We start from the raw sequence: 26,073 nt of genomic DNA on the forward strand, positions 1-26,073 counted from the left end.
CCAGTGGACTCGGAAACTTGGGCGAAGGGTTTGAGGACGTGAATTCCATCTCCAGATACCCGCATGACCTTGGGAATGCCCTTCACCTTTCTGAACCTCAGTTTCTCTTGCAAAATGAAGGCTTGGGACTAGATGATCTCTAAGACCTCGTCCAGGTCTGAAAATTTTATGCTTCTTGGAGAAAAGACTGTCAGGAGGCACGAGCAGTGTGCAGAGTGGTTATCTCCAGGTGGCCGACTCATGGCTATTTTAGTCTTTTTGAGAATGTCAGAAAGAGACACTGGTGGGGTGGAGTTTCTCCTCGTTGTAGGGTGGCAAGAGTTGAACAATGCCGGCTACCGGGAACCTGCTACGGTTCGCACGTGTTGCGGTTGACAACAGAAGCCTGACTCACACGGCCCTGGATGGCACAGCATTTCACTCACGTAGAGAAGAGACAGCAGAGGGTCAGCCTCACCAGCGGGCGTGGGTCCCCCCAGAGCCGGCGGGCCTCCATTGGCGGCGGGTGCAGGGGCATGCGGCCCGCACAGCACCGCTCTTGCGGGTGTGCGCTGTGGAGAGGGGCCCCCTCCCACTCCACCGGGGGCAGATACCCCATCAAGGTGAGAGCTGGACGTCCAGAGACAAGCCCGTTTTAATCAGACTGTCTCCCATGAGTATTTCCGCCTGCTCAGGACTGTAGGGGAAGGAATGTTCCCGAGTCTCTTGATCTATTAGGGATTGTGCTTTGTCTCTCCAGGCTGACACACCTGGTCCTGAGCACAGGATGTACCTGTGGGTCCCAGGGCAAGGGGAAGGCTGTGCTAGGAGTGTTCCCCTACCCCAACGTGCGATACCACCTGTGGTGAACATGTCGCCTCTTGCGTAGGATTGCGTGCGTTTAAATTCGCTTAGCAGCTAAGTGATCGTGGGGAAGTTCCTCAACATCTCTGAGCCTCGGTGTCTTCATCTGTAAAATCGGTGTAACGAGTACCGACTTCATAGCATTATGAGATTTAAATGAGGTAATGGATATGAAATACCCAGCACAGGGCTGGGCTCATAAGTGCTTATTATAGGCATGGTGCCTCCATTTTGTAGTTTTTCTTTTTCTCCAATGTGCACGTACTTGTCTACGTGTTTTAATCTAGAATGTGTTTATTAGGCTGGTCTCCCACTCATCTTGCTTCAGGGTGCTTTCAGGGCTGCTGCCATTGAAGGAGCATCCTTCTGTCAGCCCTGTAAGCCTCACTTTTCCTTTAATTGTCTGGCAGAGGACAGTTTTCCATTTTGACCATTTTTATGTGTACTATTCAGTGGCATTAATTACATTCACAATGCAGTGCTACCGTCACCAACATCCATTACCAAACCTTTTTCATCACACCAAACAAAAGTCGTACCAATTAAGCAGTAGCTCCCTCTTCCCCCATCTCAATCCACCCCACCTCTAATACACTTTCTAAGACATCTAGATTGTATTTTACAAGGAGTCCCAGTTTTCCTGCAGTGACTCAATAACCCATCAAGAACCCAGGTGCTTTCCATTGTTCTACTTCACTGTCCTCAGCAGCTGGCTCATCTTGTTCAAAAGATGGCTGCTTCTGTTCCAGCCATCACACACTCACATGTCATCATTCAAAGTAGGAAGAAAAGGGAGATAAAAGAGGCTTTCTTCAAGGGTCTTTGTCCTTTCATTACAGTAAAAAATATTTCCTAGAATCCTCTAGCCACTAGTAGACTTCCCCATACATCTCATCGGCCAGAACTGGGTCACATGCCCAGCCTTAGACTAATTACTGGTAGATATTTCCAGTCAAGATTCTTCCCTGAGAATTGCTAACAGTGGCTAAGTGGTACAACTGAAGATGTCTCCAGCAACACTTACTTCCTCTGTAGGATTGCGTTTGGTTCTGGAGCAATAGTTAGAGATGAGTGTTGACAGACTAGGGTGTGTCCAGGGGACGGGCCTCCAGGATTGTGTAGGATCTAAATGAAATATGATAAGAATTCCAGAAGAAATATGAAGGAAGTCCAGCCTGGAGAAGAGAAATCTCAGAAGGGATATGAGAGATGTGTTCAAATGCCTCATGAGCTATTACAGGGTAGAAGATTTAGTCTTTTTAAAAAATTGTCGTTTTATATGTAATTTTCCATTTTAACCATATTTAAGTGTACACATCAGCAGTATTAATTCCATTCACAGTGTTGTGGTACCATTACCACATTCCACTGCCAAGACTTTTTCAGGTCCCTACATAGAAACTCTACGTTTTAATCAGTAAGTCCCTTTTCCCTCAACTTTTCGTCCCCTGGTATCTTCCAGTCGACTTTCTACCTATGAATTTGCTTATTCTAGATATTTCATGTAAGTGGAATAAAAATGTATGTCCTTTAGTGTCTGGCTTATGCTACTCAATGTTATGCCTTTCAGGTTCGTCCATGTTGTAGCGTGCACCAGAACATCGTTCCTTTTCATGGCTAAATAATGATCTTCCATTGTGTAGATAGACCACATTTTGTTTCTCCATTCATCTGCTGGGCACTTGGGTTGTTCCCACCTTTTGATGGTTGTGAATAATGCTGCTATGAACATTGGTGTACAGGTATCTGTTTGAGCCCCTGGTTTCAAGTCTTTGAATATTTACCTATGAGTGTAATTAGTCTCTTTTTAACTTTTTGAGGAACCACCAAACTGTTTCCCTGGTAGCGAGACTTAGTCTTAATCTTTTTTTTTTTAGTGCTAGAGTCAGAACTGAAGCCAGAGGGTAAAATTAAAAGGAAGAAACTTCCAGCTGGCTGTAAGGAATGAGCCTTGGCAATTAAGTCTCCAATGGAAGGCTCTGCTCTCTCCTAGATTAGGAAGTGTCTGTTGGCTGTGATGAGCCGAGAGCCACTGAACATCTGCCGGGAATGGTGTGGAGAGTCCAGCTCACACAGGCAAGGCTGGATTGGGGCACCTCTGAGGCCTTTCTTACTCAGAGACTCTGTACCTCTCAAATACCTGAAGTTTTTATTTTTTATTTTTTTGAGTTCCCAAACCTGGTCCTCTAGGCCCTTGGATTTGGCTGAAAACCAGCTTTCTCCCAGTGGACGAGTAATTCAGTATATGATCTTCCTGGCCTGGAGGAGGTGGTGATCCCTGCAGCATCACCTCAAATCCCCAAAGGATCCTACGTCACCCTGAAGCGGAGTTGGTATTAGAAAAGCAGAAAACCTATGTATCAATTTACACACACATATGTAAATATAAACACAAGTAGGTCAGCTGGCATCATATTTACTAGTGGAAATGTTCTTAGTAAAAATGCGTATCAATGGAAAACAATGTTCAGAATTACTGACAGTGATCTCAAGACCGTGTGTTTTTGTAATTGCAACCTGTTAACTATGATTACTTATGAAAGTATATTCCCATTTTTGTACAGCTTACTGTGGTGCTATGTTTATATTATAAAGATATAGCCGACCTCTCTCTGACTTTTTAGTTTTCCAAATATTCTTTTCTTGTGGGGTGTATTTCCCTGCATTTTGAACACTTGCTTTTGACAGAAACTGCATTCCATTGTTTACCTATTCTCCCGCCTCCCCTACCACCACTTTCCCCATGAAAAAACAAAACCTGAAATTGCTTTTCAAATGCTGTACCTTTCCATTCAAATCTCAGCACTTTCCATCTCATGGAAATGTATATAATCTACCAAATTATGTATTTATTTTGAAATAGGTAATTACGTGCAAAGTAAAAATACCCAGATGGTAAAATAAAACGTCCAGAGGAAGAATATCTGCTCAATGAATCCACTGAACATCCTACACAGAGGTGACTCTCTTATGCATTTGAAGAGGAAAAATGTTAATTTGAATAGCAGTTTATTTCCATTAGTAATTTTTGAAGAAGTTCTATGTTACAAGGATCTTCTCTTTTAAACCTTAACCCTGTATTATATTTCCTACTTTAAAGAGGTTATTTTCTACTGATTCCTAACCATGCCTATTTGAATAAACAAAATAAAAACACACTCTAGAATGTAAGTTGTGACTTCTGAAAATTGCTGGCACCTCAAAGTTAGGTCATACACTCACCCAAGGAATTTAAGATTATTTGGGGGTGGTTTGGGGGGAATCAAGGAACACTTTTGAATCTAATTAAAGCAATGGCCCATAAGCATGCATTCCATTTTTTGTGCAATTTCGGGGCTTCATGGACTCTCTGAAACCCATTCCTAGACCTCCTTGGCATTAATTTATATATTGATGTATGAATATATTCATTCTTCATTTTTTGAGCCAATACCCTGGGTCAAATGTTCTGTAGATACATGTGTGATGCAGGTATGTGCTTTGATGTAACTCACTAGTTGGCAGAGATTTGCAACTAAAGTCCACTCTGATGCTTCTGTGATTAGGCTAGTGCAGGGGGGCCGTGGGAATATAGAAACATGACAACCTAACCCAGAGGTCTAGGAAGATGCTCTAGAGTGCCGGGATCTAGACTTCTAGAATGGCTCTGGAAGAGGCTGGCATCTTCTGCCTGACATCTGCCAGGGTGGGGCATGAACTGTGGGGTGGAGAGGGCTGCCTCACAGACCAGAAGCGAGTTCACAGTCTAAGCCTTTCTCTCCTCTTCACTTGCTCTTCAAGACTGCCAGGCTGGAATGATGTTTTGATAGCTCCTGAATTTCCCCCTGGATGGCATTTCTCACAATCAAAACATCGAGCTTTTTTTCCTCTTCCAATTCTTGTTTTGTTGTCACAAATGGCTGAACCGGCTCCTGCTTTATCTTTTTTCTTCCAAATTAGAGAAATCTAAGCCGAAAAGAGTGAGTGGCATTTGAAACTCATACTGTCTTGCATGGTGTATTCCTAGGGCTGAAAAAAAAAAGGTGTTTCCAGGTGAGTCATTTTAACAATCAAGTATCTATAGGGCTGAGGAAATGTAGCTTTGATTGGGTTGGGTGAATGGCACTGGAACCGTGTGAACCGGCTAGGGCTGTTGAGCTGCAGGGTTCTGGGACCAGTGGGTATGGTTCCCACTTAATGGGATTTTGGAAATGGCAGACACAGGGTGGAGGAAGTGGAGAAAACCAAAGATTCTTGAGCTTCATGGTCAAACAACACTTGAGTTAACTGCCATTGGTTCTGCCTTGGTTAATTGCTCTTTCCTTCCTCCTTCCCACTCTTCTCCCCCCCTCCTTCCCTTCCCTTTCCCCCCCTTCCCTTCCCCTTCCCTCCCCCTCCCCTTCCCTTTCCCTCCCCCTTCCCTCCCCTTTCCTTTTTTCTTCCCTCCCTCCCTCCCTTCCTTCCTTCACTCCCCCCTCCCTCTGTTCCCTCCACTCTCCTTCCCTACCCTTCCCTTTTTTCCTCCTTCCCTCCCTCCCTTTCTTCTTTCTTTCAAGCTGCTTGGCAGCATTAAAGGAAAATCTTTTATCATGGAAAATTTCAATCATGTACAGAAGTAGAGACTGGTATAATCTGCCTCCATGTACTCATTGCCAGCATGCACAATTGTTAATATGTGGCCATTTCTGTTTCATTTCTAACCTCACCCACAATCTCCACCTTCGACCACTATCTTTTAAAGCAAATTCAAGACATCAGTATCTTTCACCTGTAAATACAATAGTATATATCTCTTAAAGATAAGGACTGTTAAAAAAAATAACTGCAGCTATTATAATTTGTAATATTTACTTTTAAGATATAAACATAATATAATAAATGCATATTTTAGAGGATTTGTGAGATTCAGAGAAGTATAGATAGAATAAAAATCACCTCAAATCGCTAACCACAGACTGCTGTTAATATTTTGATATATTTTCTTCAAGTCTTTTTTTCTATACCTTACACACAAATACATATACATACTAATTGTATAATTTCACATAGCTTATAGAACACTTGACATTTTAACATGAGCATGAATGCATCTCTGACAGACCTGGAGCAGGTAATGTCTGCTGCTAAGGTTTCTACTGTAGGTGCAAAAAAAGAAGATCCTTTTACTTTCTGCCTGTCTGGTTGTGGCAGCCAAGATTGAATGGGGGAATGCAGGAAATTCTAAAAATAAGGAAGGGAAAATAACCTTTGCAACTCAGAAATAAACTTAAAAGCAGCAAATAAACTTTTACTCCAAAAAAAAAAAAAAAACCAAACAAAAAAACAAAACATGAGCATGACAAATTATCTGTAAACATTTTTATCTGCTACATTTTCCATGAATATTTACTTAATAATTTAGATTTCATCAAATTTGTTACTATTAAAAATAATACCATTGTGAACACCTTCGTAGTGAAAGTATCTGAATTGTCGATTATTGGTTTTGAAACGAGCCCTATGAATGGAATTACTGGGTCACTGTGCGTAAAGAATTTTAAAGTTTTTGGTACATACTGTTAATTGGTTTCCAGAAAGATGGAACTGATGGACACTTCCAATAGAAATCTCTTAAAGTACCTCTGTCAGCTTCCCCTGGCAAGCATTGAGTAATATCATGTAAAACAAAAATGTTTCTTATTGGGCTAGATGAAAGTTGTTATGTCATCATTTCAATTTGCATTTCTTTCATGACTACTGCTGTGGAGTAGATTTTAATTTAGGCACAATTATATATTCCCTAGGTGCTGCACATCTTAACCTCTTTGATATTTCTCATTGTGTAAATGGAAAAACTTCAGAAGGTGATGGATTCTCATATAAAGGGCAGTGAAATAATTTGAATTTCTAAAAAATAATAAATATTTTGAAGCCTGGCAGGGAGTTCTATGATTATTCATTCTTAGTCACCAGGCATTGCTCAACCATTGTGTCTCTATCAGTGTTTTTTCAAGAACCACTTTAAAATGTAATATTTCTCAGCAGAAAATCACTCTGTGGGACTTGACTGTTGCGGTTTGCCAAGAGGCGTGGTAGAGAATTGTGTCCTAGTGGATGTGTGATGCGCTGTGTCACAGGCTTTGGGGTGAATGGTATGATTTATTCTTTTCTCTAGAAAAGCAAAAAGGCAGAAGCAATAGTAGCTGCCTTGGGATATATGAAAAGATATTGCATGGGTGGCAGGGAACAACTGTTTGTTTCCTTCAGGGGGACAATAGAATGAGTTTTAATCAAAAGTAGGAGCAATTTAGGGTTGTATTAGCAGGGCGTGTGGGGATACTCAAAATATGTAACAGCTAGTAAGGTGTGGTTATTGACCAGTGCAGACTGCCTCATAAGCTCCCAGAGGCTGCTGCTGTGCCAGGCATTAACCCTTTAGCTGCTGTTGTGAGGAGCTGGGGATTCCTGAGGAAGGGGTAGAGGGGCAAGGGAAACTTAAATTTCCTGGAGGCTGTGGCTATTTGCAACTGAAGCTGGAGCATTTCATATTTTAACAGCTGGTGCAGTTGTACCAACATGTCCCTGCTGAGTATCAGACTTGGGTTTCAGCGGGATCTCATAGCCTTTTATGGTCGTTCTTGTGCGGGGGGCTTCTTCGGGAGCTGTCAAGAGCAGGATGGATGGCTGTCTCCTCTGCCTCGGTGTCAGCCTTGCCCTGAAATAGGGGAGAGTGCTGGAAATGGTGTGAAGCTCCCTTTCGTAAACTCTGGAAATAGAAATGTGCTTTATTTTAACCTTCCGCCTTCCGAGCCCAGTGCTCTTGCCTCTCCTCTTTCGTAGTTAATTTTCCAGCCCTACTCCATAAATATGCCACTCTCCCATGGGAAGCTGTGGCAGACATGGGAGCTGAAGCCAGCTTTGGCTTTGGCCACCCACTTCCCCACCTCCTTCCTCCCCATCCTTCAGGGCAAGACCTGCCTTAGTAACTCTATTTTCGCTGGGGTTGAGTGAAGAGGACTGTCTGAGCCTCTGGTTTTGGGGTATGATGTGGTCATTTGTAGAAGCACAAATATCACCATGTAATTTGTTGAAAATACTTCCCCATCTTAAATAAATTTTGTTAGGACCGACTCTCAAAGAATAGTCGTGCATGCCACTTAGTGGGATCATGGATTCGGCTGGCTTGTAAATAGAGCCAGTGGTTCCTCTTCTTCCTCAGGAGTGGGAAATTCTCCACAGCTGTCCTGGTGCACAGAGGGTTTTGAATTCCACTGGCTTCCGGGGAAAAGAGGCACATCTGCCTTTTAGCTTGAAAACTCCTGCAAATTATGCCTCTTACCTCATAATGTAACATGCCAGTGTTCAGACCAAAATTATGTAAAAGTGACTGAACAGGTAGATGGGTTCATTTTACCCCTCACCAAATGTGCAAATAAAAGTAAGGCTCTAGGAACTTCTAGCATGTTTATTCTCTGCTAGTGTGTATTGCCGGGTTGTGTTTGCTTCCGTGTGAGAAATTTTGGGAGTGTGTGCTTTGAATCCAGGCAACCTGGGTTCCAAACTCAGCTCCTCTACTCATTAGCCGTGTGGCCTTGGTTGAGTGACTTAACCGTCCTGAGTCCTCAACTTCTTTATTTATAAAATGGGTTAACAGTAATACCAAACATGCAAGGCTGTTGTGAGGATCAGTACTTTTCTGTGAAAAGGGTATCTCACAGTGCTTGGCTAATAAGGAGCCAATGCAAGGAGAACGTGCTGTGCAGTAAGCTCTGAGCTAATGCTAATGCAGTCGTGTCCTCACAGCAGCCCCATGAGGTGGTACCATAATCATTCCCATTTTATAGATGAAGACGCCAAGGCCCAGGTAAGTGAAAACATGTGTCCACAGTCCCACATGTGGCAAATGGTAGAGCCAGGATTTGAACCCAGCTAGTTTGGCTCTCAGGCTTCTCACCCTTGGCATCAATGAGATGTTGGCTGGAAAATTCTTTGTTTTGGGGGGTTGTCCTTTGCATTGTAGGACATCCAGCAGCGACCCTGACCTCTACTCACTAGATGTCAGTAGCACTGCCACCTCAGTTGTGATTACAAGAAAGGTCTCCAGGCATTGCCCAATGTCCCCTGGGGGACACAGTGTCCCTGGTTGAAAACTGCTGCTCTAGGTACTGTGGTTTGATCACTGTGCAGTACTGTCCACACAGTAGGTGCTTAGTAAGTCAGGCATTCATTACTTTGGGTCCCACGTTTCATTAAACATTTGTGTGTGTAAGTAGGTAAGTGCCAGTCGGCGTATCCGCCTATTTATCTAATCATCGGCGGGTGGAATCCGTTCCCCTCTCTGAGGCCAGTTTCAAATGTGACTGTGTCCAGGCCACTGGGGGCTCTGTATGTGAATATGTTGACCCTTTTCATTGGCTCTTTAGCAGCTGAGGGGTGCTGTGGCAGATTGAGTTGGGCACAGAGCAGATTGCAAAACGACAGGTTGGCACTTAATACTTTTATCGGAGAAGGATGATTTGCATAGTTCACATGTGGCCTTGCAGGGAGCTGTCTAACATGGCTCCACCAAATTCTTCACAAGCAAATCTTCCCCTTCACGTTTGGACCTGGAGGGAAAAGTGTCAAGGAATTCAGGATACCCGGAGAAGAGAGAAAAAGGAAGAATGAATTCATAATGGACTTTATGTTAGCTTTGGCATTTCTTCCAAATACACTGAGACTAAGTGTTATTTCTTAAACCAATCTGTTAACTTTTATGGTTGATTTGGGTATGTGCAGTTGGTTAGAGGATTTCATTAAAGCAGTCACAATCTCTGGTTCAATTCCACATAGGAAAGGTTCTGTTCCCTGACCACATCTTTCATTCCAAGCAACTGTAGCCAAAACATCAACTCTCAGCCACACAGAGATGTGAGACATGTCAGTGGGTCTCTACAGTCCTACCCATCAGCAGAAATTCTGCTCAGAATGTACAACCTAGTTATCTCTTTGTGCAGTCCTCTCTTTGGTCCCCAAAGCCAAGTCTGGTGTCCTGGCTGGGGCAGAATTTAGAAATTACTTCCAGGCTTGCCCAAGTCTGTGTTTGTCCACCTGCCCGAGGTCCACTTCCATGTGTGGTGTGTACTCCAGCTTGTGTGGTTTGTGAAGACTGTATTTATCTTTCTAACTCCCTCCTTCCCTGCTCCCTTCACTCAGCACACACCATCAGTGGGCATTTAAATAAAATAGTGGGTTAGTTGGAAGGGCCAGGTCCAAGACTGTATTTGTTTCCTATGGCTGCTGTAACAAAATGACTACAAAGAACATACATTTATTCTCTCGCAGCTCTGGAAATCAGAAGTCTGAAATCAGTTTCACTGCTGAGAAGTCAAAGTGTCCCTTTGGAAGTTCTAGGGGAGAATTCATTTCCTTGACTTTTCCAGCTTCCAGAGCTGCCTTCCTTGGCTCATGGACCTTTCGTCTATTTTCAAACCAGCAATGCAGTTTCTTGCTTCAGTCCTCCTGCTGCCTTCTTCTTCCATGTTGAATCTCCTCTGTTTCCCTCCTCTTCTTTTTTTTTTTTTTTTTAAAGATTTATTTATTTATTTAATTCCCCACCCTTCCCCGGTTGTCTGTTCTCTGTGTCTATTTGCTGCATCTTGTTTCTTTGTCCGCTTCTGTTGTCTCAGCGGCTCGGGAAGTGTGGGCGGTGCCATTCCTGGGCAGACTGCACTTCTTTGGCTCTGGGCGGCTCTCATTACGGGGCGCACTCCTTGCGTGTGAGGCTCCCCTACGCGGGGGACACCCCTGCGTGGCAGGGCACTCCTTGCGCGCATCAGCACTGCGCATGGGCCAGCTCCACATGGGTCAAGGAGGCCCGGGGTTTGAACCGCGGACCTCCCGTGTGGTAGACGGACGCCCTAACCACTGGGCCAAGTCCACTTCCCTGTTTCCCTCTTCTAAGGACATTTATGATTACATTTAGGGTCCACCCAGATAATCCAGGTTAATCTCCCCATCTCGAGATCCTTAATTATACCTGCCAAGTCCCTGTTGCCATGTAAGGTAACAGCCACAGGGTCTAGGGACTTAGGTATCTTTGCAGACCATTATTCATCAGGACCATTACAACCCACTCACCAAACAGGGGCATGGCAAGAGTGTGGACACAGATTTCATTCACTTCATCACAATAAAGGATAAGGTTGGTGGGCAGGTCAGGTAAATACTCTGGACCTCAGTGTCCTCATAAGTGAGAAGGTTGGACTAAGTGGTCCTCCACTTTTAAAATCTGACCTTATTAGAGTGAGGTCTATGTGATGAGAAGTATCGGATGTATTGTAAATACTCAGAGCTTTGAGTTAGGCAGATCTGGGCTTGAATCTTGGAGCAGCTGGTTCTTCCTTTTTCCTCTCCAACCTCAGTTTCCTCATCTGTAAAATGAGATTGGGTGAGGTCCACTCATTGGGAGGGTCTACTGCTCCTTGGAGGTCAGGAGTTGCTCTGACTTGGTTGATGGTGGTCTGTCTTCTGCCTGCCTGGTGGGACCTCTGCCTCTGCACAGGTGAGACAGGGCCTTCCTCAAAGCATCCCCAGCAGCTGCTCTTCTCCAGGTGTGGTCCTTCTTAACACTGCAGACACCTCCACAATCTACACCTGAAGCCCCAGGTCCCACCCATTGGATTCCTGTCCATTCCCCCAGGTACTTGGTGGGCTCCTCTGTTTGACATGAACCATGAACACATCAAAAGGAACTAGCCTAAAATTTGTCTCCTCTTTGTCCCAGAATTTGTCTTCATACTGGGTTCTCTCTCTCTGGCAATGATGCCCCCACGGTCTAAGTCATCAGTGCTCTAAAGGAGGGGTTCTTAAAACAGGGTCCGTGAGCTTGAATTGAAATTCAAAAGAGCATTATCCTTGTGGGGATGTGTTGGTGTGGGTGTGATGTATTTATTAAATGATACACCGTATAGTGTGGATTTAGTAAAGGGTCCATAGTTTTCACCTGACTGGCAAAGGGGTCCGTGGAACAAAAAGGTTAAGAATCCCTGCTCTAAAGAGTAAGGAAGGAAGGCTGTGCATCAGGCTCCCAGTGTGTGCAGGCACCACGTCACAGGCAGGGATCCAATAAGCACCATCCTCACTGTAGAGAGGAAGAGGCCAAAGTCCAAAGAATCACAAAAGCTCGCCCTTTTCCCCCAGCTAGTAAGTAGCAGAGCCAGGACTTAAGTCTCTTGAGTCCACAGCCCATGTTGTTTCCACCATGAGTTTCTTAAACTTCAGTCCTTCTCATGCCACCATCCCAATTTTTGGGGGGCCATTTTGACTATTATTTGCATGATGCTTTCCTTTATATCTTAAAAGGAAATGATTATATCTTAAAGGGATGTTCTATATCATGACCAAAAGTCATTTGTTACCTTCTATTTCCACATAAATGGAAGGCAACAGTAAACACACACATACAAACAAAATCACACAAATTAAAAAACCTTCAAACCAAAAATAAAAAAGAGGAAACACACAACACTGCTATTAAAATGTAAGTAGGCGCTATTTCTTTAGAAGGCTTAGCATACAACTTTCCTTAAAAAGGAGATTAGCAAGTGTTAGAGAGGTGTTGACGTGTGTTGAAAATCTATTAGCACCAAAATGAGACTTTCTCCTTGGCTAATCAGAAGGGTTGAAAGAGAATTATAGCTTTATCTTGTGTGCTTTTAATGTTATTTTGAGTCTTGTCTACGTAAGACAGAAAACCATTTCTGGCAGAACACCTGACCTGCTGGTTCCGCCAGTCTTCTACTGCCAAACTCTCGGTGACCTCTCTCTGTCACCAGGCCCTCATCACCTTTCATCTGGGCTCTCTCCAGTTTTCTAACTTGCTTGTGCATATGCTCACCTTCAACCAAAAGCTCACACCCACAAAGGGAAGCTTTGAATCATTACCTTCACTCTCTTTGGTGATCTCCCCTTTACTATCAGGGTAAAATCTGAATCTTAAGCCAGGCATCCAAGCATCTCCACAGTTTGTTCCCCACCACCTTCCAGCTCTTTCTGTCTCCCCATTTGTCCATCAGCAGAACTAGATAGTTTGTTCTTTCTTCCATATGCCCTAGGGTTCTCCAAATCCATAATCCAGTTCTTCTCTCCCACCTCCATCATTCTGTCCACCTCTTGGGGTTCTCATGAAGATCAAATGAGATGTAATATATGGAAACTGTGGAAACTCTAGAAAGAAATACAAGTGCAAAACATGTCATCACTTGTCCTGATTTGCCTTGAAGTCCTATTTTGAGTGTCAAGGGTTCTGTGGTGACTTTTCCAATTTCTCAGGCTTGAAGCAGTTGCCTTCCCCTGTCTCCTGTGACTCACTATCTTCTGTGCCATGTGACAAACAGAATGGCCTCCCAACTTGACTGAATTTATTCCTCTTCATTATCCTTGTGGTAGCTGTGGTCATCTGCCCATCCTCCTGTGCCTAGAATGTAGGGTTTGAAAGAGCAAATCTGTGCCTATCTGTCACAAATCAGGAATGGAGAAAGCCGTCACTACACTGCCTGTCAGATGTATTTTCTCTGGTTATTCTTCTTCCCCTATTAGCTGGATCTTGGAATGTGCTTCCTCCAACAGGAAGTGACAGCTTAATCATTTGGGTTTTGACAATTTATATTCTGCTCTACAGTGACCACATGCACTAAGCAGTCTGCCCAGCCTCCAGGAGCAGGCAGCCCAGCTTCAGAGTGTGATTCCTTCGCTCTTTCTCTTGGCATCATAAGATTTGGGTGGAGCCAAGAAAATGGCTGATCTCATGGGTGTCAAGAGTCTTGAAAATTGCTGTAGGGAACAGAGATTTCCCTGGGAAGAAAGGAGTCAGGTATGTGTGGAGGTGTGTGTTTGGGGGGGGGGGGCAGGAAAGCTGACCGTTCTCTTGATGCCTTTTCATTGTCCAGCCTACCACTAAAAATGGATTTTCTGCATGGCATAATTATTTACTCTCTTCTCTTGAAATCTCTTGAGCCTTTGAACTTTTTTAATGGAAAGGATGATACCTTAGACCTTTATACCAAACATCATAACCATTGATGGTTTCAATATTACCTTATAGAATATTAGAATCAGCAGAGACCATAGAAAAGATGTATTTAAGTTGAGTCATCATGTGGATGTGGGAGATGAGGCCTAGAGAGATTCAGGGGCTTGCTGAAGGGCAGTCTGCTTCTTGAGTCCCAGTCCTGGACTTTTTACGTGTCTCCTGGCCCATCCGATGCTGATTACCCATGATGACAAAAAGACCAGTGAGGGCATCCATTTCCTGTGATGGGAGATGGTGCTAAAGCCTTCCCTCCCTGCAGACTCCTCGGTTGCACCACATTGCCTTCAGATAGACTGTCAGCTCCCACCACTCAAACCCTTTTATCTGATTACTGACCCCTGCTGACTTCCCCAGCCTCAATTCGGTTCTCTCTCTGCTTTTCGATTTTCTCTTGTCCTGCATTTCCCAAAAAAGTGTCCTGAGAAATAGTATACTGGGAGGTATTCTTTCTGGAAAAGTATTTAATAAAAAATAAGTTTAGGAGATGCTGAACATCATGAAAACCTCAGATATTTACCGTGACTATTAGCCCATTTGAGGCTCTGAGAAGTCCTACGCTACTCAACTGCACTGTGTCCCAAATGTATTTGTCTGCAAAACTCTCCTTTTTGCTTTTCCTATGGCTCTTGTTAACAGTCTCAGCTTGATAAAAAATGCTGCTCTAGTTGCTTATATACACCACATTCTGGTCCTTGCCTGGGCTGCTACTCCATCTTCTCTCATTTTCTTCAAAACTCACCTCAGAAGTCGTGCTCTCTGGGAATCCTTGGACGTTCCCCCACCTTTCCCACAGGATTAAGTTCCTGTGCATTTGTAGCTTCTGCATTCTAGTAATTTACTTCTCGGTTATCTTGCTAGCTGTCCTTGTTGAGGATAGGACTGCGTTTGATCTATTTCTGTTCATTTTTTCATTGAGTCATTCCGTATCTATCTGTTGAGTCACTATGTCCTGGCATGTTGTTCATTGGGGATACTGGGGAGCTGATAAAGTCCCTGCCCTACAGTGTTTACATTCAACAGGAAGGGGACAACATAGAAACTTATGATGAATATGTAATGTTAGGTGGTGATAAGTACTAAGATAAAAATTAGAGCGGGCTCAAGGGACTGAGAATGACAGGAGATGGCCTTTGGAATAGGGTGTTTAGGAAAGCTCCATCAGTTAGTTTGGGCTGGGTTATAACAATGAAGATTTATTTCTTACTCATGTGAACTGTCCTCAAAGGGCTGGCTAGGAGTATTGCTTCACATCCCCCCATGTGGGGACCCAGATGGACAGCGCTTGGACTGTAGACAATTGTCGTGGTGGGGAATGGGAGGGAGCAAGCTGTGCACTGACTCTTAAAGGCTTCAGTTCACATTTGATTGGCTGGAGCAACTCATATGTCTTCACCTAACTTAAGGGGACAGAAAGAGAAGTGATGTGGAATATCTGATGAGCAATATTAATGACTACACAGAAACCCTCTCTGATACAAAGGCATTTGAGCAGAAAACTTAATGCAGAGGGGAGGGGAGCCAAATGGATATTGGGGAAGGGGCATTCCATGTGAAGGAAGCAGAAGTTGCAAAAATCCTGAGCTTCCAGCACCCAGCCTTGGGTTTGGCATGGGCATGGTGTAGGTAACCAGGAAATGTTTGCATCCCAATTATTGAGATCTTTGCATTCAAGTTGCTAAAGTGGTAGGAATAGGTGAATGCACATTTGCAGAAACAGAACATTTTCTAACCAGCCCAAACAAAGATTGTTTGATATTGGGGTCTTTGAATTAAAAGATGCAGAGTCAGTTTCCCGAACTGGCTACATAATTTATTTTGACCTGTCATTTGTTTGAGAGCCTTTCCCTCAAGGATCTTATATTCCAGCACAAGAAACAAATCAGAACCCTAACCATATATTGTTCATAAAAAATGGTTATAAAATGCATATCAAAAGGAAAACTAGTATTTACCCATGTGCACATCAATACTTGAAATGACTTTATCACGTCTCGATTCCCGGCTAAGCCCCAAGGTCAGGGGTCGTGTCTGCCCCTTTCACTGAGTATCCCTAGGACCTAGAACTGAGCCTGACAAGTGAGGATGATCAACACATCCAATACTTGTGACTGTTTGGCTGTAGGAAGGGAAGGTTGTGCATCCCCTAAGGGATGGCTATGGGGAAAGTTCTGACTTCATTGCCTGCCAAGATGGACTTAAAAAGAGGAACAGTGAGTTTATCAGGTGAAGACAATGGTGAACTGAGCACCAAGCCAAGAACTGTAATAGAGCTAGAGTGTAATCCAGGTCAGGGTGAGTGATTGTGGGGGAAGAATAGGCTTTGATGGATGAGGAAGATTTCAAGGATGGAAGCTAGGGAAAGCTTGGCATGTGGGATCCGTGGAATTTAACCACAATTAGGTCCATAGTAAATGCTAACTTTGGCAAAAATAAGAAATTACCTTGGGCTGGAGAGAACAGCATGAATAAAAGCCCTGTTGGCAATCGAGTGCCTGGTGAGTCTGGGAGCTGTGTGTAGATCACCATGATTGGAGCATGGGGAATTTGCATTTTAACTCTAACACTTCTTGATTTAATGCTAACTTGGGGATGCAAACGGCACTAGCCAGGTTCTGGATCTGCCAGCAATCTTGATTCTTTGCCCACAGGACTATGATGCAATTCAATTCTGACTCTTAACTACCCAGACTTAAGAGCGCAGCCCCACAGACGACCCTTGCTCCAGGCACCAGCTACCAGTTTGGGAATTCTAGTGATACCCGTTCTTCTGACCAAGCAGCCACAAAATTTTAGGGGTTTCCACTACCCCCTCAGGCTCAATAATTTGTTAGAATGACTCACAGAACTCAGGAAAGTGCTGTACTTTATTATTACTTTTATTATAGTGAAAAGGATATAGCTAAGAAGTGATGCAAGGAGTGAGGTCTGGGAGGGGCCTACATGAAGCTTCCATGTCCTTGGTGGGTCAGAATGTGTCTCCTGCCTAGCACATTGATGTGTATCAAGCAGGGAAGTTCACCTGAGTTTTCGCGTCCAGAGTTTTAAAATTTTCCATTTTAAAAATTTCTTGAAGTATATCATTCATACATGAACATACATAAAAAATAACTGTATAGTAAAAGTTGTGAACAACTTTTATGTGAACAATCATGCATATCATCACACAGGTCTCTCATACATCAACCCACCACCAACACCTTGCTTTGTTGTGAAACGTTTGTAACAAATCGTGAAAGATCACTGTATTCGTCAGCCAAAGAGCTGATGCAAATACAGAAATCTGTTGGTTTTTGTAAAGGGTATTTATTTGGGATAGAAGCTTGCAGTTACAAGACCTTAAAGAGTTTAACTCAAGGTACCATAAGAGGTACTTCCTCACCCAAAGTCATTTGCCGCGTGTTGATGCAAGATGGCGGGTGATGTCTGTGTGTTCAGCCTTCCTCTTCCCTCTTAAGGCGCCATGGGCCCAGCTTCTTCGGATCGTAGCCGAAGGCTGGCTTACGGCTTGTCTCTCTTCCTGGGGTTCATTTCTTTCCAGGGTCAGCTGCTGTGTTCTCTTCACAAGGTCAGCTATAAACTATCAGGTGAATGACTCAACACTTCCTGGGGCTCCAGCATTAAAACCAAGTTCTCTCTTCCGCCATGTCTTTATAGATATAGCCCACCAAGGGGGGTGGGGACTCAACCCTGTATGTCCTAATGATGTGATTGAATCAAAGCCCTAATCTTGATTTAATAAAGTCAAAGGGAAACCTCTGAATTTTTAAAAAATAATTTTCATTTTCATTTTTTAAATTAAATATATATATATTTTAATTAAAAATACTTAGATTACATAATGTTACAGAAAAAATATAGGGATTCCCATATGCCCTGCTCCCCATACCTCCCACATTTTCCCATATATACAACATCCTTCATTAGTGTGATACATTCATTACAATTGATAAATGCTTTTTGGGGCATTGCCACTGAGCATGGATTATATTTTACATTGTAGTTTATACTCTCTCCCACATTTCTGTAGGTCATAGGAAGATATATAATGGCCTATATCTGTTGTTACAATGTCATTCAGGACGATTCCGAAGTCCCGAAAATGTCCCTGTATTAACACCTGTTTTTCCCTCTTCTTGCCCCCAGAGCCTCCAGTGGCCACTGCTTCCACATCAATGTTGTAATTTCTTCCATTGCTAGAATCACAACAAGCCTATAACAGAATACCAGCAAGTTGACACTAGTCCATAGTTCATTCCTCAATCTTGAGGATTCTGTGATGGTGATGCCCACTCCACCTCTAATTGAAAGAGGCTTTGATCCCATAAACCAATGGAAGGAACTCTCTTTCTTGCAGTTGTAGGCTCTCTTGTGTCCTTGGTGTGGTGGTTGTCCATCCTCACCTCCTTGTTAGTTGTCTTGGGTGGGTGAATCCTCTGAGTTTAATACAATCAAAGAGGTATTGCCCCCAGAGGAACAGACCATTTTACAAACATCACTAGTATCTCTTTTTGGAAGTCATAAGTAATATCAAACTGCCACAACCATTGTCAAAGAATTAATAATAACTATAGTTCTTATGTTATATTTGGTGTATTTTACCCCCAACTTACCCTGTTATTTTTTTAAAATATATTTTTATTACAGAAGTTGTGAACTTACAAAACAATCATGCACATGTCTAGAATTCCCATACATACCCCTTCACCAACACACCGCACTGTGGTGGAACAACACTTATTAGAGATTATGTGATAATATTAATATCATCAGACTATTATCATTAACTATGACCCTTAGCATACATTTGGCATATTTTTTCCATATCTCCCTATTATTAACACAATACATCTTTGGCATTGATACAAGAATATTGCAATATTGCTGTTAACTATAGTCCATAGGTTACATTGCTTGTATTTTTCCCACACTTCTCCACATTCCCACCACCCTGCAATAGTGACGTACATCTGTTCTAGTTCACAGAAGGACATGCTTGCATTTGTACTATTAACCACAATTCACATTCATCTCTGGGTTCACTGTGTTATTCAGTCCCCAGATTATTCTCTAGCTTTCTTTCAATCGACATTTACATCCCTAGGCTACACTTTTCAGCCACAATCCCATTTATAAACCAGTTGCTACTCACTATACTGTTACCATCAGCACTATCCATTTCCACACTCCGGATTTTTATTGGAATTTCATACTAGGCATGATGGATTGAGTGGTTGAGCTCAATCTCCAGCCCTCTTCCCTCCACTCCCCAGAGGCCTGGCTGATATGGTGTGACTCAAAGCCCCACCCCCTTAATCACCTGGTTGGCCTTTCTGGTGTGTATCAATTCTGACTCATCTCCTTAGCATGAACTGTCAGGTGTGGTCCAGGGCCCACCATCAATAACAAAAGACAGGAAACTCCAAAGATTTAGAAGCTCTCTCCCAGGAACTGGGGACAGAGACCCCGAGTTCTCTATCATACAACATAACCAGGGTCATGCTTGCTCAGTCCGGCATCCCTCTCTTGCTCCATTCACTGCTGCAGTGGCTTCACGGCCAGAATAAGGATGCTGGAGACAGGCCCAAGTGGGCATACTGTGACTCAGGATGAGTGACAAGTGGAGCATCTCTGTAGGCATGGTGCTAAGTCAACAGAAGATTCCGAGTGTGTGGGTTCACCATTATCTCTCTGCTGGTCTGAAGGAAGAGCTCACCCACACCTGCTTCAGGAAAAAGCCACAAGTGTCTGATTAAGGAGGGTCAGAGGTCAGACAGAGGTTGGGCTTACTTGGTCACTCTGAGTTTTAAAATTTTTATTATTTTTGTTTTTTAACGGGTTGACATTTCTACCTGTTAAATGCCTCAGTCTCAGAGGCCTTGGTGAAGCCTCTAAGTTAATGGATTTGAAAGTTCTTTGAAAAGCTAAAGTTACTGGACAAACACAAAATGGTAGTGGCTGTTATAGTAATTATGATAAAGTTGGAAGGAAACTTTCAGTTGTCCAGCCTGGTATTTCAAAGATGTAGAAATGAAGGCTGACAATGTTAGTGAAGCATTGATCTTGGTGAAAATGTCTCTTTTTCCTGTAGGTAAGAGTTGTCCAAGCAAAGCGACTCTAACTTTTTAATTTTAAGTTCCTAGGGAGTCCCAGAGTTTTGGGACTCTCTGTCTGTACCCTGAAGGGCTTGATTTAATGCCCTAGCATTTTCTATTCCATGCCTCTGTGCTCTGAGCAGGTTGCTGCCTCTCCTAGAATGCTCCTTCCCACCTACCAGCAGTGTAAGGAACAATTCTAACACTCGAAGCACCAGCCTCTGGTCAGCGGAAGTTGAAAAGGTACAGGAGGCGGCACAAAACCTTGAGAGGCTGAAGGGGGCAGGAGCAGGGCAGCTCTGGAAGTAAGGGGAGCAGGAGCTGCCCAGACATTCTGGCAGGACTTCGGGTCTACTCAAAATTAAAAAGGTTTGTTGGATTCAGCTTATGTCCTATATCTCAGCTCCTGAACAGGGAGACTGTTTAAAGTCTCATCAAGATGCAGGTGGCAGGGGACATACCAAAAGACAGTCATGATAGTGGTGGTTGCTATGCAGCCAAAAAATGAACACCTCCATTTCATCAACTTTCAGGACCCAACTAGACTGTCACCTCCTCTGGGAAGCTTACTTTGACTCCTCCAGGCAGAGTTGATTCAACACATAACATTCGACAAATCTGAGCATTTGCCATGTGCCAGGTGTGTTCAAGGCACCAGGGGCTGTGATAAACCAGATAGATAAGGCTGGTGCCATGGGGGAGTTGGCTTTCTAGTAGGGAAGTTGGCTTATAAAAAGAATGACTAACCATACAATTTCAGGTAGTGGTAAATGCAATGAAGGGAAAACAAGCAAGGTAAGATGAGGCAGAGTGTGGGGATGGAGGTGTGAATTTTGCTGGGTTGATCAGGGAAGTTCTCTCTGAAGGGGTGGCATTTGAGTCCGGCATGTTTAGGCAACAGTAAGAAGACAGGGTAGCAACAGCAGAGTGATTGTAGGGGAAATGTGAGTAGATGGTTCCAAGAGATAGGCAGAGGGTAGCTCCCATGGACTTGCAGATCATGAAAAGAAGTCTGGATTTTATTTTAAGTGTAAGGAGAAACCAGAGCAGGGGTTTGAACAAGGAGTAACATAATCTTATTTCTGTTTTTTTGTTTTTGAAACTCACTCCAACTGCTGTGTTGATAGTGGAATGAAGTGGGGAGTGGTCAAGAGGGGCCCCGAGGAGGCCAGTTAGGAGGATGGTACAAAAATCCAGGTGAGAGCCAAAACAGGACAGTGACTTAGGTGAGGAGCTAGTGGTGGAAGTGGTGAGAATGATTAAATTTGGGATATGTTCAGATGGTGGACCACTCTGTACTTGCTGACTTATTGACTATAAGAAGTCAGAGAAGTCAAGAATAAGAAAGAAAGAAGGACTCCTAGAATTTCTATTTCATAAGCTTTTAAAAATTTTGGAATAATTTTAGATTTACAGAAAAGCTTCAGAGATGGTACAGAGAATTTTAGTGTACTCTTCACTCAATTTGCTCTAATGGACTCTAGAGTTTTAATGTGGTTAACATGGCTATAGCTGCAATGTGTTGGGGAGGGGGTATCTAACTTGGTTTGAAATGTTCTCTTGTCTGTTTCTGATCCAAGTGGACCTGGATATCAAGTAGGTTGGCTGGACATGTGACTCTAGAATTCAGGAGAGAATCTGGGCTGTAGATTCAGCTGTCAGTATTTAGATGGTACATTTGTTTGCTGGATCATTTCCGTAATAAAAATTGATTTGAAAATTGAGTCAAAATTGGTTAAGTAATAATGTAGTTCAAGCGTTGGCATACTTTTCTGTAAAGGGTACAGATAGGAAATATTTGAGACTCTGTGGGGCCATATGGTCTCTGTCACAACTATTCAACTTTACCATTGTGGCAATCCTAGTCAATGCGTAGATGATCAGGCATGGCTGGGTTCCAATAAAACTTTATTTACCCAAAGAGGTGGTGGGCCAGATTTGGCCTATAGGCCATCATTTGCCAACCTCTAGGCACTCCAATATTGAGACACTGGAGAGATGAAGAAGAACCAGCAAGGAAGCTAAGAGGGAGGAGCCAGTGGTAACCAGGAAGGCCAGAAGGAAGGGAGGGAGGGATCCACCATGTCAGATGTTGAGTAGGATGACAACCAAGAATTGACAAGTGGATTTGACACCACAAAGGTTGTAAGAAACCTTTACAAGAGACCTTTCAGAAGCGTGGAGTTGGTAGAGAAGAGAGTGGTCAATGAAGAAGGGGAGACATTGTTCGGAGATAACTCCTATTGTTTTTGCTATAAAAGGGAGCAGAGAAATGGGGAATTTTCTAGAGGGAGGCATAGGGTCAAATAAGGGTTTTTGTTTCTGTTTCTAAGGTAGAAGCTGTTAAAACATGTGCATGTTTTAAAATTGCTCTCCTCTCTTTTCGCTACAGTTGTACCCTGCACACACTTCTGTAATTGCATCTTTGTTTAAAATCTGTGTCCTCTATTAGAGCAGAATTTCTCAATCTGTGGTGCCATTGACATGTTGGGTTGGATGATCCTTTCCTGTGGGGGTCTCTCCTGTGCATTGCAGGGTGTTTACCAGTATCTCTGGCCTCGACCCTCTAATGCCAGTAGCATCCCTCCCCCCTTGGTTGTGACAACCAAAAATGTCTCTGGACATTGCCAAGCATCCTCTGGTGGGCACCATCACTCCCAGTTAAGAACACCGGGTTACCAAGTAAGCTCCTAGAGGGCAAGCTACAGCTACTTTTCTTGGTCTTCCTGGCACAGTAGACTGTGCTGGTGCATATTAAAGGGTGACATATGTTTTGTTTGTTTGTTTGTTTTTGAGTGAATGTATGAATGGATGGATTCCTTTACAAAATGCTGTTGTCATCATCTGATAACAAAGCCACATCATATCTAGTTGACTTAACAGGGAAGGAAGGGAGGTCTCCAGTCAAGAATTCAGCATACCCCCTCTTTTCTGGGGCTCCGGAATTTGCGATTACCCTTGAGAGGGTTGTACAGTCATTCACGGGGGGACGAACACATCCAGGTGGCATCTCTCATGCAGTTTCTAGATGACTGAGGTCTCTTGCCTCAGGTTTCCTTTAGGAGCCTTGGAATGTTGCTGTGTTGTAGTTTTTCCAAAAAGCAAGTGGACACCAGAGATGGGAAACTTTTTATCTCAAGGGTGATGATTAACTGTGGATTCTATTATCCAGGCTAGTGTTGCCTAGAGACTCCTGGAAGCCCCCTCCCCAAATCCTGTCCATCTTCTAGCCAGAGATGCACGGGTGAATGGACTTTCAGAGACAGAATAATAACATTATTAATAACCCTCACTCTGAAAAAGCCATACCAATTTGCACTCTGGGGGGAAGTCCTTGTTCTCACCCTGGCCAGGCACAACAGAGGGGCATTTGTGTGTGAGCCGGTCTCCGTGGGAGTTGGAGATGGTGAGGAATCAGCTAGCGGCCTCCCCTTGCACACCCTATGATGCAGGCTGGAGTGTCTTTCTCCTACTGGGCATTCTATGAAAGGTTTAATGAATGAATGAGTGGACTTGCTTCCCTGCTCCCACTTTGTCCACATCTTCTTTTTGTTGAGTCTCTGCCTAGCATAGGGCCTGGCCTATGGTTGCCTCTCAGTAAAGACCGAATTGGCTCTAAGAGAGGGGTGGCATTGATTACTGTTCTCCTTCTTTCAGTCTTTTCTGTACCATCATCACAGTTTTTGCCCTATCAGGCAAGGTTCTGCAAACTATGACCTGCCACCTGTTTTTTTAAAAATAAAGTTTTATTGGAATCCAGCCATGCCCATGCATCTGTGTATTGTCCAGGGCTGCTTTCAAGCTCCAGTGGTGGAGGTGACAGTGGTGATGGAGACTGTCTGGCCCGCAAACCCTCAATTTCTACTATCTGGCCCTTTACAGAAAAACAGGCCAACCCTGAACTAGAATTACTATCTCATCATTTTTTCTTTAAATTGACTATATTTTAAAATTAATTTTCATTATGGAAATGGATCAAGCATGCAAATGTAGAGAGAAAATATAATGAACCTTCATGTTCCCTCATCTGGTTTCAACTCCTGGCCAAACTTGTTTTCTCAATACCTTACCCCGTCAATACCACCCTCCCTGTCCCTACCCCTCACAACCATTTAAAAACAAACCCTATATATGGTGTTATTTTAGTATAAATTTTCAGTAAGTATTTTAAAAGATAAGAACTCCATTTATTGAATATAAGCATACTTTCATCAAATTTAAAAATGATTCCTTAATATCATCAACTATTCATGAATTGACTCAAGGTTTTTAAACGTAAATACCTACTTAAGCTTTGTTCCATGCAATAATTTGCTAGAAATAATGGTTTAGATAGGCTATGTATTTTCTCCATATGCTCCTGGATTATTAAACATTTCAGAGGCAAATGTAGCCATATACACCATTTAAAACGCTCTTGGGTACTTACTGCCAGAAGACTCACAGAATACATCATGGTGACGAGGCTTTCTGCAGAAAAGTTTTGCTCAGTGTGAAAGGTCTCACTGTGTCCTCCTTCTCACCCCGCTGATGGGGCCCATCAGTGCCTGGAGCTAACACCAGGGACCTGCAAACCAACCATGAAATCTGAAGGAACAGCAGCTGTACAGTCACCTTCACCAGTGAACACAATTTACAATGCAATTAAGACCGACAGATATAATTGAATAAACAGAAAATAGAATTAAGGTAATCTATCCTAAGTGTACCAAATTCCTATAATGAGTTGCTTTCAGCAGTTGTGGAAACATATAATTACCAAACAAATTACATGTTATTTTTATCTAAGAAGCTAATTAAGTGTTCTGTGTAAATTATTATGTGGTGGCACGAGGATGTATTAAGTACCTAATTGGAAAAGGGATGGGGACCGAGAATTTTACATGGGAATACGATTGAGAGAGATCACAGCAAGAGGGTGGAGGGGAGTTGTGGGAAACGGGGGGCATCAGGAGGGAGATTGGATGCCTAGGGTTGGTCCGACTTGAGCCTTGGTAATTGAGCTAAGTCAGGGCTCTTGCCTTCATTGAACCCTTGGTCCTTTTTATTTCTCATTTTTAAAATTTATTCCCCTGCCTAAGCTTGAGCAGTGAAGCTCCATTTATTCCAGTTGACTTTGACCCTGGGTTCTGTTTCCTTTGTGGTATTTATATAATGCCCTTACTTTGCTCTCATTTCTTTGTGGCTCAGTAAATCTTCCAATAATTTCCTTATGGGTTTGTGACCTTTCACGTGTTGGAATGTGAGGAAATGGGCACTTGGGAGACATGCTTTTTCTTTCCCATAACTCAGAACATGTAGTTTGGAAAAATTTAATGAAGTTTTGATGTGGAATCAGCCCTAAGAAATCAATAAATGCATTCCTGTTGAGTGTTCCAGGAGAAATGGACACTTCTTTTGGGGTTGAGGCAGAGGAGTAGAAAGGGTGGATTTGGTACCTTTCCACCAAGCTTTAGACTCTGCAGAATAATGTGATGAAAAGAGCTATCAGGTGGAGTCATAAGAGCAGATTTATGGTTGCTGACCTGTGCTTGGCTAGCTGTGTGACCTTGGGCTAGCTGTGTGATCTTGGGCAAGCTGTGTGACCTGGGCAAGGCATCACTCCCCTCTGAGGCCTGGCATCTCATTGGTAAAAAATGGGAAATTACCCATGGCCCTTTTAACTTATAGAGATACTTTGAGGATGGCATGAGAAAATGGAAATGAACATTACTTATAAAGTCTAAATCTCAGTACAAAAAAGCCCAGAATTGTGGTTATTATTAATGGACGGCAGCTGTACAATGTCAGAAATGGTGGCTCATGTAACTGAAAATACCAACTACCATCTTCAAGCCTGACTAGATCCAAATGTCACTGGGAATTGGTCGTATCCATTTCTCAGCTTAGCATTCTCTGTGTTGGCTTCATTTTCAGGGACTGTCCCCACACCCCTACCCTTAGGGTGGCAAGATGGCCGCCAGAAACTCTAGACCTTCCTTTATCATTTGAGTGACTCAGTGGAAATAGAGTGCAGGGCCTCTTTCCTGGTAGCTCCATCAAAAGACCCAGCTAGCTGATGGGACTCCTCTGGATCCTGTGCCCATAACCAGGCCAATCTCTGTGGCC

General features: G+C 43.2%; 1 protein-coding gene and 1 non-coding gene across 7 annotated transcripts in view; both read left to right on the top strand.

Annotated features, from left to right (window-relative positions):
- GRIN2A (glutamate ionotropic receptor NMDA type subunit 2A) overlaps positions 1 to 26,073 on the top strand; it is a 456,692-nt gene that overhangs the window by 9,865 nt on the left and 420,754 nt on the right. The gene's annotated exons all lie outside the window — the stretch shown is intronic.
- Positions 5,907 to 6,038, top strand: LOC111764712 (small nucleolar RNA SNORA31). The gene has a single exon (XR_002797259.1). It is a non-coding gene; the product is annotated as a small nucleolar RNA SNORA31 (small nucleolar RNA).

The sequence above is a fragment of the Dasypus novemcinctus genome, chromosome 23 (assembly GCF_030445035.2).
Source record: "Dasypus novemcinctus isolate mDasNov1 chromosome 23, mDasNov1.1.hap2, whole genome shotgun sequence".
Taxonomy (NCBI): Eukaryota; Metazoa; Chordata; class Mammalia; order Cingulata; family Dasypodidae; genus Dasypus; species Dasypus novemcinctus.